Source organism: Tursiops truncatus, chromosome 16 (genome assembly GCF_011762595.2).
Source record: "Tursiops truncatus isolate mTurTru1 chromosome 16, mTurTru1.mat.Y, whole genome shotgun sequence".
Classification (NCBI taxonomy): domain Eukaryota; kingdom Metazoa; phylum Chordata; class Mammalia; order Artiodactyla; family Delphinidae; genus Tursiops; species Tursiops truncatus.
In genome coordinates, this window is record NC_047049.1 from 26,125,022 (window position 1) to 26,138,060 (window position 13,039).

Consider the following 13,039-nt stretch of genomic DNA (forward strand, 5'->3'; position numbering starts at 1 on the left):
CTGGTGTTAGGTCCCTGGGTGGGGAAGTGGGAGAGTAGTGGGGTTGTCTCCTTGCTGACTTTGGGCTGAGGCACAGAGAGAGGAGGATGCTTAAGCACTATTGCTAGGGGACAGCCTGAAGCTCCACAGAGAGATGGTAGAACGAATAGGGCACTTCTCAGACTCCTTTCCAGGTATTCTCCCTGATTCCCCTCCTTCCCCACTATTATAGAAGATTGGCAAGATAGGGAGATACTGCAGTGGGTTGGGGAGGGGTATTAGCACCTGCAAAAACCCCTACCCAGTCTCCCTCATTTTCTTTTTTTTCTTTTCTTTTTCTTTATTTTTGGTTGTGCCGCGCATCTTTCAGGATCTTAGTTCCCTGACCAGGGATTGAACCCGGGCCACGGCAGTAAAAGCGTCAGGGAATTCCAAGTCTCCCTCATTTTCATCCCAGACAGGGGAATCTGAGGCCTCAGACTGTTCCCTCACTAAGGTCTCTGGATCTCAAGTAAGGCCTCATAGACCTGCACCTCTGCCCCCACCTCCCAAGCTGGCAGGAAGAAACCAGAGGAAAGGACTGCATGGCCCACCCCACACCCTTTCCAGTCCATGCAGTTACCTCGGCCCTGCCCTGCTGCCAGCCCAGCTCCTCGTTGCTCCAGGACCTCAGAACTCCAAGGCCTGCATTTGTACACACACACATATCCCACCCCTCTGCAGGCCTGATCTGACTGAAGGACATTTACCAGCCAGCTGTGACCACTAATTCGCCCTGGAAGTCCTAGGTAACACCTATCTGCAGTGTGTTTGTGTCTGGCGCTAGGTGTACAACTGACCTTTTTGCCCGGGTGTGAGGTTGTGTATGTAGTAACTTCTGACCTCAGAGAGGGCTTGGATATGTGTATATAAGGGACGTATACATGTATTAATAGGCATGTGGGCTTGTATATGCATTTGTTTATGATGTATGTCTTGGTGGATTCATTCATTCAGCTAATATTCATTGAGCCCTCTACAGGTGCCAGTCCCAATTCCATGTGCTAGGGATGCGGTGCTGAACAAGGCAGAGGAGGCATGACCACTGGGTGTGAGTTGGCAGCGAAAGGTACATAAATGAGGATGTGTTGTTGAATGCATGGCTTGGCAGTACGATTGTGTTGGGTTATGGGGCTGCCAGGGTGGGCATGTGACTGGGTTTCAGCATTTGCAGGTTCACATTGTGTGTGTGTGTATGTTTCTGAAAGGGAGGTGGGGGTCCAGGGGAGAGGTAGATTGCTAAGCCTGGACTCTGCCCTGCTAGGCCTGGACTCTGCCCTGGGGGAAATGAATGGGCCAGAGAGACAGGGGAACCCACTTTTTGAACTCAGGAAACCTGGTGGCCAGTGACTTCCTCTGAAGCCCCAGATCTGGCTCCTCCCTGTTTGCCCCAGTGGCCCCTCTGGGGAAGGCCCTTGTTCAGGAGGAATTGCTGGGGTGGGGGAAGTAAACCCTTCAAAGCCCTCATGTCCTCTGTTTCTGGGTGCAGGGGAGGGCCCAGTCCCAGGCCCAGCATGATGCTGAAAAACTTGTTTCAGCCCAACTGTGTATGCCAGCCAGGCCCCACTGCAGAGGTCCAGGCCTTGACCCCCAGGCCCCCAGCTCATCCTGAACCCAGCTCCTTCCCCATGTTTCCTAACCCAGTCCAATCCAGCCTGGTTTCTAGCCCCTTTCTTAGGACTGCTAGTCTAGTCCAGCACAATCTCCAGCCCCTTTTATACCAGTAGCCCAGTCCAGCCTAACCTCTAACCCCTTTCCTAAAGGTAAGAGGCCAGCACAGCAAGCCCAGCCCAGTTCAGTCTGACCTTAAGCCCCTTCCCTAAGGTGGAAAGTTTGAAGCTGCCCTCCCAGAGCTTCCCCCCAATCCCTTTTTTCACAAAGTAGGGTCTCATTTTGGGGGTTGGTAGAAGTAGAGGTGAGAGTACAGGATTAGGAGCTACAGTTAGGATGAAGAAGGAAAGGGCAGGGAAGACTGGGAGATGAGGGGCAGGGGGTGCTTAGGATGGCCCAGGCGTGTCCTGGGCCAGGCTGAAAAGAGGAAACGTGTAAAAAGTTGTGAGTCAGCTGCCCCGTAGTTCCAAACGGAATTTTTTTTTAATTAATTAATTTATTTTTGGCTGCGTTGGGTCTTCGTTGCTGTGTGCGGGCTTTCTCTAGTTGTGGCGAGCGGGGGCTACTCTCGGTTGTGGTGCGTGGGCTTCTCATTGCGGTGGCTTCTCTTGTTGCGGAGCATGGGCTCTCGGCGCACCTGCTTCAGTAGTTGTGGCTCGTGGGCTCTAAAGTGCAGGCTCAGTAGTTGTAGCACACGGGCTTAGTTGCTCCGCGGCATGTGGGATCTTCCCGAACCAGGGCTCGAACCCGTGTCCCCTGCATTCGCAGGCAGATTTTTAACCATTGCGTCACCAGGGAGGTCCCCAAACTGAAGTTTGAAGATGGTGGTTTTGACCTCCACTGGACCCAGCTCTCCAGTACCCAGAATGCTTACAACACTCTACCATGTGGCCACAGTACCATTCTCTCAGGACGCACCTCTTAGGCTTCTTTCCACTCCATCCGGAGGTCTTCAGTGAAGAGCAGGAAACGAACGACAGACTACACACCCTGTAGTTCTTAGCCTAGGGAATGGGGGGAGCTGAATGGTAATGGAAGCTGACCCACCTCCAGGTTCCTACTCCACCAATTCCAGGACACTTTTCCTGAAGTAGCTAAACCCTGTATTACTCCTCTCCCTGCTGCCCCACCTGCCACCAGCTCACCTCTCCAGGAGGAGAACCTAGAGAAAAGTCCCAGAGAGGGTTGGGAAGGAAGAAACTTTTCCCCCTCTCCCCCAAACAAATAAGGCTACCTGGAGAAAGTAGGCATAATTTCTCTCCCTTGCCGTTAATGGATGTCAGGTGCACAGAATTAGATTAATCATACCCTTGTTTCATGGCACACTCTTTTCATTGCCCTGTGCACAGGACACATTTATTTAATTATAGTACTGTCATAGAACTTATCACATGAAAGCTAGGACCTTGGCAATAACTGAAATGCATCCTCCTCCTGAGGTATCCACCATTCTCTTCTCCTTTTTATAAATTTATCTTAGCTTTATGTATTTCCAATTTTTTTTTTAGTTTTTTTTAACCTTATTATAGAGGAATACTGCTGTATGTAGTTTTTGGCTGCTTATTATTTTTACTTAATATTACTAAGATTCATATTGCTGCAGTTCATGCATTTTGAGGGCTGTGTAGTATTCCACTATGTGACTATACCACAGTTCTTTATTCTCCTGTCACTGGACATCTGGGTTGTTTCTATCATGGTTTCTGCTCTCTTGAAGAGCCTTCCTATGAACATTTTTATTCCTTTCCCCTATTTTATGTGTGCAGAGTTTTTCTTGGTTTTATATTTCGGTGTGATCTCTGCAAACTGATGTTCCCACCTCTGAAGCCCAGGTCTGAGTGCGTTTACTATGGCAGAGGATCTAGGGTTAACTTGAATTAAAGTTCAAACATTTATTGGGAATTCCCTGGCGGTCCAATGGTTAGGACTCGGCACTTTCGCTGTGAAGGGTCCAGGTTCTATCCCTGATCGGGGAAACTAAGATCCCGCAAGCCACGTAGCCCCAAAAAAAAAAAAAAAAAAAAAAAAAATCCAAACATTCATTGAGTACCTGCTATATAAAGTACTCTGTCCATTCATTCATTCAGCCAGTCAAGCTACATTTAGTGAGCATCTACAACATGCCAGGAACTGGAGATGGAACAGTAGATAAGAAAACATGACTTATAGAGTTGGGTAGGGAAATAGATGTTAAACAAACAGTTACATATATATGCAATTACAATTTATATATAACTGAATAGTGCAGGTTAGATATATAATAGAGACCTTTTTTTTTTGTTTTTTGGCTGTGCCACACAGCGTGTGGGGATCTTGGTTCCCCAACCAGGGATCAAACCCATGCCCCCTGCAATGGAAGCGCAGAGTCTTAACCACTGGACTGCCAGGGAAGTCCCAGAGAGAGACCTAATTTAAACTGGTGTGTTAAAGAAGGCCTCTCTAAGGGAGTGATGTATCGGCTGAGACTTGAAGGATTAGGAGGACTCCACCAGGTAATGTGCATGGGGAGGGGGATTTCATGGGGAGGAAATAGGTCCTGATGCTGGGAAGTGCTTAGTGGGTTGGAAGAATAGAACACCAGTGGGTTCTGGGCCTGGTGAGCAAAGGAAAGTGGTGGCAGGAGAGAGGCTGAGGCTAGATGGGACAATGCCATGGTGTCAATAACGATGATGACAATAGCAATTAATATTCATTCTGCACCAGGTATTGTGAGAAATGCTTTATATCAATTATTATCTCATCGAAAGCTGAGCACAGCTCTGTGTTGTGGGTCCTGTTATTATCTCCCATTAATATGAAGAAACTAAGTGCCAGAGAGGCCAAGCAACTTGCCTAAGATCACAAAGATAGCAAGGTGTTTGAATTTCATCCAAATGTAATGGACTGTCACTGCAGGGTCTAAGGCGGTCATGGTTAAGACCTGGTCCCTGCCCTCCTGAAACTCCCCAAACGGGAAAGTCAGACATAGCCACATGTTGAGTAAAAGCACACATCAGGGAGCAGGATTAGAAACCTGCGAAGTGCTTTAGACTTACAGGGAGAGAAATTCATTTTGACCAAAGTGATCTGGGAACACTTCTTGCTGAAGGTGAAATTGGTTGTGATTGTGGAATGGAGGTGGACCTGTGACAGGTAATTTTGTCAAGGATCGACAGACATTCTAAGTAGAGGGATGGCTTTAGGAAAGGTACTGAAATGGGATGGTCAAGGGAAGGAATGGTGGGTACTTTGCTGGATAGGAGAGAAGGAATCAGCAAAACTGCCCTCCATAGTCTTTCTAGATTGTAGAGAGTTTTGAATGACAAGCTGAGAAGTTTGTTTATTTTATTTTTTTTGGCCGCACTGTGCGGCTTGTGGGATCTTAGTTCCCTGACCAGGGATCAAACCCAGGCCCTCTGCAGTGCAAGCTTGGAGTCGTAACCACTAGACGGCCAGGGAATTCCCAAGCTGATAAGTTTAGACTTAATTTTATAGGGAGTGGGAAGCCACCAACTGTTTTTGAACAGAGAAGTGACCTAGTTAGATACTTCTTTTAAAGTGAGATTGGTTTAGTGTGGTGTATAGAACTAGAGAAGGGGGACCAAGTATGGGACCGAGAAGCCCATGCTACTAGCAACTTAAAAAACCAAAACAAAAAGATCCTATCTTATCATAAAATAAATTGTATAAGATTAAAGAATTAAATGTAAGCAAATAAAATCAGATGAAAATAAGATGAAATACTATTCATCACCTTTCTAGAAGTATGTGTGGATAGGATAAACTTGTAAGATTTTAAATACCATAGAAGAAATCAGAAAGGAAAAGAGTGAATAATAAAAAAAGAAAAAAACCCAAAAAGAGTGATCAATTTTGCTACATATAGACTGAGTTTATAACTTTGGTATATGTGTGTGTAAATAAAAAAGTAGATCCTGACTCTCTACCCCTTATACCGGCCACAAAAAAAAAAAAAAAAAGCAGGTGTGCTGGGAAATATATTTGTAACAAATATGATGAGTTACAATCTTTCTGTACAATTAATTAATGCAAAATAAGTTTAATAAAGAGGCTCCTCACTAGATAAAAGGGTAAAGGACAATTTCAGAGGAGGAAGCACTAAGACTAAAACACATAGAAATATAGTAATCGAATGTATATTTAAATAATATGGCTCTTGGGCTTCCCTGGTGGCACAATGGTTAAGAATCCGCCAGCCAATGCAGGGGACACGGGTTCAAGCCCAGGTCCGGGAAGATACCACAAGCCGTGGAGCAACTAAGCCCATGTGCCACAACTACTGAGCCTGCGCTCTAGAACCCACGAGCCACAACTACTGAAGCCTGTGCATCTAGAGCCTGTGCTCCGTAACAAGAGCAGCCACCGCAATGAAAAGCCCAAGCACCGCAACAAAGAGTAGCCCCTGCTCACTGCAACTAGAGAAAGCCCGCACAGCAACGAAGACCCAATGCAGCCAAAAATAAAATAAATTTAAAAAAAATTAAAAAATAATAATATGGCTCTTTTTTGTCTATTAAACAAAGATTTCTTTTAGTAAATTAAAAAAATATGTAACAGCTTTATTGAGATATAATTTACACACCATACAATTCACCCATTTAAAGTGTACAGTTCAGTGGCTTTTAGTATATTTCTTAAGTGTTGTGCAAACATCTCCAAAACCTATTTTAAAACATTTTCATCACTTAGAAAAGAAAACCCATACCCAGCAGCAGTCATGCAACATTTTCCCCCACTATCCCAGCCCCAGGCAACTACTAACCTACTTTGTCTTTTTTTTTTTATGTTTATTTATTTATTTATTTGGTTGCGCCAGGTCTTAGTTGAGGCTTGCAGGCTTCTTAGTTATGGCATGCGAAGTCTTACTTGTGGCATGCATGTGGGATCTAGTTCCCTGACCAGGGATCAAACCCCGGCTCACTGCATTGGGAGTGTGGAGTTTTAACCACTGCACCACTACTTTATATCTTTATTAATTTGCCTATTTTAGACATGTCATATAAATGGATTCATACAGTATATGGTCTTTTGTGCCTAGCTTCTATCACTTAGCAGCATATTTTCAAGTTTCATCCATGTCGCCCCATGTATCAGTATTTCATTTCTTTTTATTGCCAAGTATAATTTTCCATTGTATGAATATACTACATCTTATTTAGCCATTCATCAGTTGAGGGACATTTGGATTGTTTCTACTTTCTGTCTGCTATGAATAATGGTGCTATGAACATTTGGGTACACGTATTTGATTAGATACATATTTTGATTTCTCTTGGGTATATACCTTAATTGTACAAAAAGATTGTAACTCATCATATTTACGCAAATGTATTTCCCAGCACACCTGCATTTTTTTTTGGCGGGTGTAGGGGGTAGGGAGTCAGGATCTACCTTTTTATTTACACAGACATATACCAAAGTTATAAATTTAGTCTATATGTGGTTAACTTGATCACTCTTCATTTTTTTTCTTTTTTTATTGTTCACTCTTTTCCTTTCTGATTTCTTCTATGGTATTTAAAATCTTACAAGTGGAATTGCTGGGTCATATGGTAACTCTATGTTTAACCTTTTGAGCAACTGCCAGACTGTTTTCCAAAGTGACTGCACCACTTTACAGTCCCATGAGCAATATATGAAGGTTCTAATTTCTCTATATCCTCCCCAACACTTGTTATCATCTGTTTTTTTTTTTATCATAGCCATCTTAGAGTGTGCAAAGTAGTATCTCATCATGGTTTTGATCTACATTTCCCTGATGACTAATGACATTGAGCATCTTTTTTCTTTTAATTAATTAATTAATTTTTATTTTTGGCTGCATTGGGTCTTCATTGCTGTGCGAGGGCTTTCTCTAGTTGCGGCGATCAGGAGCTACTCTTTGTTGTGGTGTGCAGGCCTCTCATTGCGGTGGTTTCTCTTGTTGTGGAGCATGGGCTCTAGGCACGCGGGCTCAGTAGTTGTGGCTCGCAGGCTCTAGAGCGCAGGCTCAGTAGTTGTGGCACACGGACTTAGCTGCTCCGCGGCGCTGCTCCGCGGCATGTGGGATCTTCCTGGACCAGAGCTTGAACCCATGTCCCCTGCATTGGCAGGTGGATTCTTAACCACTGCGCCACCAGGGAAGTCCCCACTGAGCATCTTTTATTAGCCATTCGTATACCTTCTTTGGAAAAATGTCTCTGCAGATCCTTTGCCCATTTTTTAATTGTCTTTTTATTGTTTTGTTTTTTTTGAGGTATAGTTAATGTACAATGTTGTGTTTCAAGTGTACAGCAAAGTGATTCAATTATATATATTTTCTTTTTCTTATTTTTTATTGTGTTTTAAGAGTTATCTATACATTGTAGATGCAAGTCTTTTATCAGATGTATGGTTTGCAAATGTTTTCTCCCATTCTGTGGGTTGTCTTTTTGCTTTTATGATAGTGTCTTTTTTTTTTTTTTTTTTTTTTTTTTGCGGTACGCAGGCCTCTCACTATTGTGGCCTCTCCCGTTGCGGAGCAGAGGCTCCGGACGCGCAGGCTCAGCAGCCATGGCTCATGGGCCTAGCTGCTCCGCGGCATGTGGGATCTTCCTGGACCGGGGCACGAACCCGTGTCCCCTGCATCGGCAGGCAGACTCTCAACGACTGCGCCACCAGGGAAGCCCGAGAGTGTCTTTTTTTTTTTTTTTTCTTTTCTTTTTTGCCAATTTTAAATACAGAGAGTGTCTTTTGAAGCACAAAAGTTTTAAACTTTGATGAAGTCCAAATTATCTATTTTTTCTTTTGTTGCTTATGCTTTTGGTGCGCTTGGTAAACTATGCTTTGAAGTGTAACATACGGAAAAGTACACATATCATAGAAATACAACTTGACAAATTTTCTCCAACTGAACACACAAACTGAACCAGCACTGAGATCAAGAAGTAGAACATTACCAGCACCCTGAAGTCTTCTCATGACCCTTCCCAATCATTTTTCCCCTGCAAGGGTAAGCACTGTCCTAATTTTTAACACCATGATTGATTTTGCCTGGTTTTTGAAGTATGTAAATAAAATCATACTAAAGCGGCAAAGATTTTCAATGATCCTACTCAATGCTGAAAAGGATGTGAAGAGACTAGAATCTCATACACTTTAAGTAAACTAATCTCTCAGAAAAGCAACTTGTATTAAGGTGCACAACATTTGACCCACTAATTTCATTTCTGGGAATCACAGCATTACTTATAATACAGAAAATTTGGAAACTCCTGAAAGTGATGGATAGGAGAATGGCTTGGTTGACTATGGGACATTCTAAGAATGGAATGCTATACAGCCATCAAAATGATATTTACCAGGCTTCCCTGGTGGTGCAGTGGTTGTGAGTCCGCCTGCCAATTCAGGGGACGTGGGTTCGTGCCCCGGTCCGGGAAGATCCCACATGCCGCGGAGCGGCTGGGCCCATGAGCCATGGCCGCTGGGCCTGCGCGTCCGGAGCCTGTGCTCCGCAACGGGAGAGGCCACAACAGTGAGAGGCCCGTGTACAGCGAGAAAAAAAGAAAAAAAAAAAAAAGATATTTACCAAGAGGTTAAAAGAATGTGAAAAATACACTTACGATCAATGTTAACTGAAAAAGTAGGATGATAAATTATCATACAAAATGTCTGCAATTATGTAAAAGGTCTTTGCCTGGGGAAAAAGTATCAATACATGGGAAGAAAGTACAATGGTGGGAATAAGATGATTGGATTCTGGGTGGATTTTTCTTCTCTTTGCCATTTTTCAAACTTCCTTTAATGTACTCACACTACATTTATAACAACAAATACTAACCATAAGAGAGACAAAATCCTGGTGGGAAGTAATAAAGACCTGAATTAGGGTGTTTGTGGTGGGCCTGGGGAGAGAAGCAGGAGTATAGATACCATTTGGCAGTTTATTGAATATGGGGAGTGAGTAGGTGGGAAGGATGGAAGGCAATGTTAAGGTTTGGAGGAACTGGGAGGACACTGGTGCCATGAACTAAAATAGGGACTCCTGAAGTAATCACCGCACAGTGGTCCAGAGCACGGGCTCTTGCTAGAGACATACCTTTTTTGAATCCTGGCCCAACCACTTATAGGTGGATAACACTGAACAAGTTATTTAACCTCCTTGAACTTGTTTCCTCATCTCTACAATGGGGATAATAATAGCACCTGTCTTAGAGGATTGTTAGGAGGATGAAACGATATAGAGAGTTTAGAGAATGCCTGGCACAGAGTAAACTTTCAGTAAGGATTAACTATTGTGATATGCCAAGAGGCCCTGGGAGGTTGGCGGGGGGTGGGGGGGAGGGGGGCAGGACTAAGACGTCTCACTCCCCAGCCACCTGTTAGACCAGAAACAGTCCTTCCATCTCCCCTTTCCCAGCTTGCTCACTGCCAGGAGGTCACCCCAGGAGATGCTTCAAAGCCCACCAGGGTGGGAGTGGCCGGGACTGTGAAGTAGGATGTGTGGGAGGACTGGTTTGGAGGAATGGAAGGACTGGTTTGGAGGAACGGGAGGGTTAAGAGCTAGGAAACTGCAAATTAAGTAGGCCAGTCTAGCAGCAAAGCAGAGAGGCTCTGGAGTACCCCACTGGAGCCTTCCTGTCCCATATCAGTATATCATGATGCTTTCTGGATAGTATAAGGAGGGGCATGGCTAATTGGGTCTCTTCTGTCTCACCACTCTGCCTCTACTCCCACTTAGACCTAGACTTGTGAGAGCAAGGTCTCTTGGTCTCTAAAAAACAAGGACAGCCAGTGGGACATCTTCAAGAAGATAAGGCGAACTCCATGTGTAAGTTTGTCCTCCAGAGGCCACCCTGCCACCACCCCTCCCTGCCCTGCACACACGGGCGGGAGGTAAGACGTGTGAGTAGCTACCTGGATGTCTGGCAGAAGCCTAAGACCACATTCCCTCCAGGCCCCCTCCCAGGTCTTGAAATATGAGGCTGGCTATATAACTGTACCTGCTGCTTGCCTTCATCTTCAGTCTGGTGCTCTTTCTGTCTGGCTTCAGCCTGTAAGGCTGCCTGTGTGAGTTCTGCAGGGGCTATTCATTTTATCACTCCAGTTCCCAGCACCACCTATCTGCCTGCTTCCCGCTGGGTGTGACCACGCTCCTCTTGTTTGTTGCCCTTCCCCTACCCAGTGCGCATGCCTCATGTCTGAAAGCTAGTCACTCAGGCCAGGAGCCACCTCTGGTCTCCTCAGGAAGATCCTATCCTAACCTGTAACCCCTCCCCACCTTATGCAACTTGCTCCCCACTATGACTTTCTGGGCCCCATCCCTCCAAGAACCATCCCCTTTCATTACCCAGAACTCCCCAAACCCAAGCCCTGCCTATACCCTGGTTCCTCTCATCTGCCTCTGACCCCTCTTCCATTTTTCTCTCTCCTCCCTGACCCCTCATCTCCATCCATCTTCTCCTAATTTCTACACCCCCACCTGTCCTCTACTGACTCGCAACCTTTCTGCACATTCTGACCTGGCCTTGAGTTCTTTCCCACTCTCCCCCCTGCTTTTTCTCCCCAGGGGCTGGAACATCTGCAGCTTCATAAGCAATAAGCAGCTGTATGAAGCCATTTCCTACAGCAGCTACTCCGTTGGAAATAACATGTACAGCCTTCACTCTTTCCTTAAGTCCATCCTTCAGGCACAGAGGGGACTTAACCCTCCCTCCACCCCTGGGAATTTCTCTCTGAGTCCCAGACTCAGATCCTACCCCCACTCCAGAATCCCAGCCTCCCAGAGAACCTGAGCCACACCCATGGGAGTGTCAGATTCCAGGCCTTACAGTCACAGATGTGAGACATCAGTCTACCCAATCTCATTTCTCTGTCCCTTCTCCCTAGGATTTCCGGGCAGGAAACCCCCTTCCCCTCAAATTTTAACTTACTCCTAGTGTCCTGACCCTGCTCCCTCTACCTCCCAGGACATGGATGTAAACACTATCTATGGATAGGAGACCAAAAGAAAAATCCAGTCCAACCTGCTGGGTGAGGTGGAAGCAGCCTGCAGTGGGACTAGGAGGAACTGGGAACTCTGGTGGCTCATTATCATCCTGTCTCCCCCAGATTTCAGGCCCTTGCTGGGGATCAACATGTGGATCACCTCCGTGGGTATCTCCATTATGTTTTTTTCAACACCACCAAGCAATTCTCCAGTACCAGCTGGGTGTCCTACAATTCAACGCAATTCTGACACTATCTACCTGGAGAATAGCATCAGATCCTATGGGTTAAGGGCTTGGTCCCACAAGACTGCCCCCTACTTCAGATGCCAATCGTAAGTCCAGGTTGTTACCTGTGCTTCTGACCGACTGGCTAATTAATTGGACATTCCCATGCCACCCCTCCCTGGTTTGATTAATTTGCTAGAGCAGCTCAGGGAACTTAGGAAACCAGTTTACTTACTAGATTACCAGTTTATTACAAAGGATATTAAAGGATATGAATGAACAGCCAGGTGAAGAGATACATAGGTAGAGGTCCGGGAGGGTCCTGAACACAGGAGCTTCTCTCCCTGGGGAGTTTGGAGTACACCACCTTCTGCCCGGTGGATTCATTCTGGTTCACCAACCTGGAAGCTCTCTGAATCCAGTCCTTTGGGGTTTTTATGGAAACCTCATTACATAGACATGATTGATTAAATCATTGACTATTGGTGATGGATTCAACCTTCAGTCCCTCTCCCTTCCCTGGAGGTCAGGTGGTGAACTGAAAGTTCCAACCCTCTGATCACTAGGTTGGTTCCCCTGGCAACCAGCCCCAACCTTAGGTACTTTCCAAAAGTCACTTCATTAACATAAACTCTGGTGTAGTTGAACGGGTTTATTTGTTATGAATATCAAGACATGTTTCTCAAGACACATTTATCAATTATGAAGCTCCAAGAGTTTTAGGAGCTCTGTGCCAGAAATGGAGACGAAGACCAATTACATATTTCTTATTATATATCACAGCATCAAAAGCCCATGCTGGAATCCTTTTCTGAGCAGATTGAGAGTGAGAGGGATGGGTTGGGGGGGCGCTGTGGGCGGGCAGCCCAGCCCAGGCTCAGGTAGAAGCAGGCCCACAGTGACAGCAGTCAAGACCTCCTAGCTGGATGAACAAATGCTTGGGAGGAAGGCCCAACTATTAGGTTTGAATCTTGCTTCCACCTCTACGGAGCCGCACCATAGACACGTTTAACTTAGGACCAGTACAGCCGTCTGCACTCAGCAAAGAGCAACTCCATTTTAAACAACTGGCAGGTTGAGAAGGGAGATGGCATCTCAGTTACACTAAGTGTGAGTTCAATGATTCAAGCATTTTTCATGCAACATGGACCCTAAAAGCAAGCCAGCTGCCAAATCTGGTGCTCAACCACTGAAACAACAATTGGTTCCCAACTGGCTGAGCTGGACTTATTGAGAGG

The 13,039-nt window shown here is 45.4% G+C and overlaps 1 long non-coding RNA gene across 1 annotated transcript; it reads right to left on the reverse strand.

The window, feature by feature from the left end:
• Positions 1 to 293: 293 nt before the first annotated feature.
• LOC141276804 (uncharacterized) lies at positions 294 to 10,847 on the reverse strand. Its single transcript, XR_012326927.1, has 2 exons — positions 10,590 to 10,847; positions 294 to 2,633 (listed from the first exon to the last, which is right to left on the reverse strand). It is a non-coding gene; the product is annotated as an uncharacterized lncRNA (long non-coding RNA).
• Between the last annotated feature and the right edge of the window lie 2,192 nt (positions 10,848 to 13,039).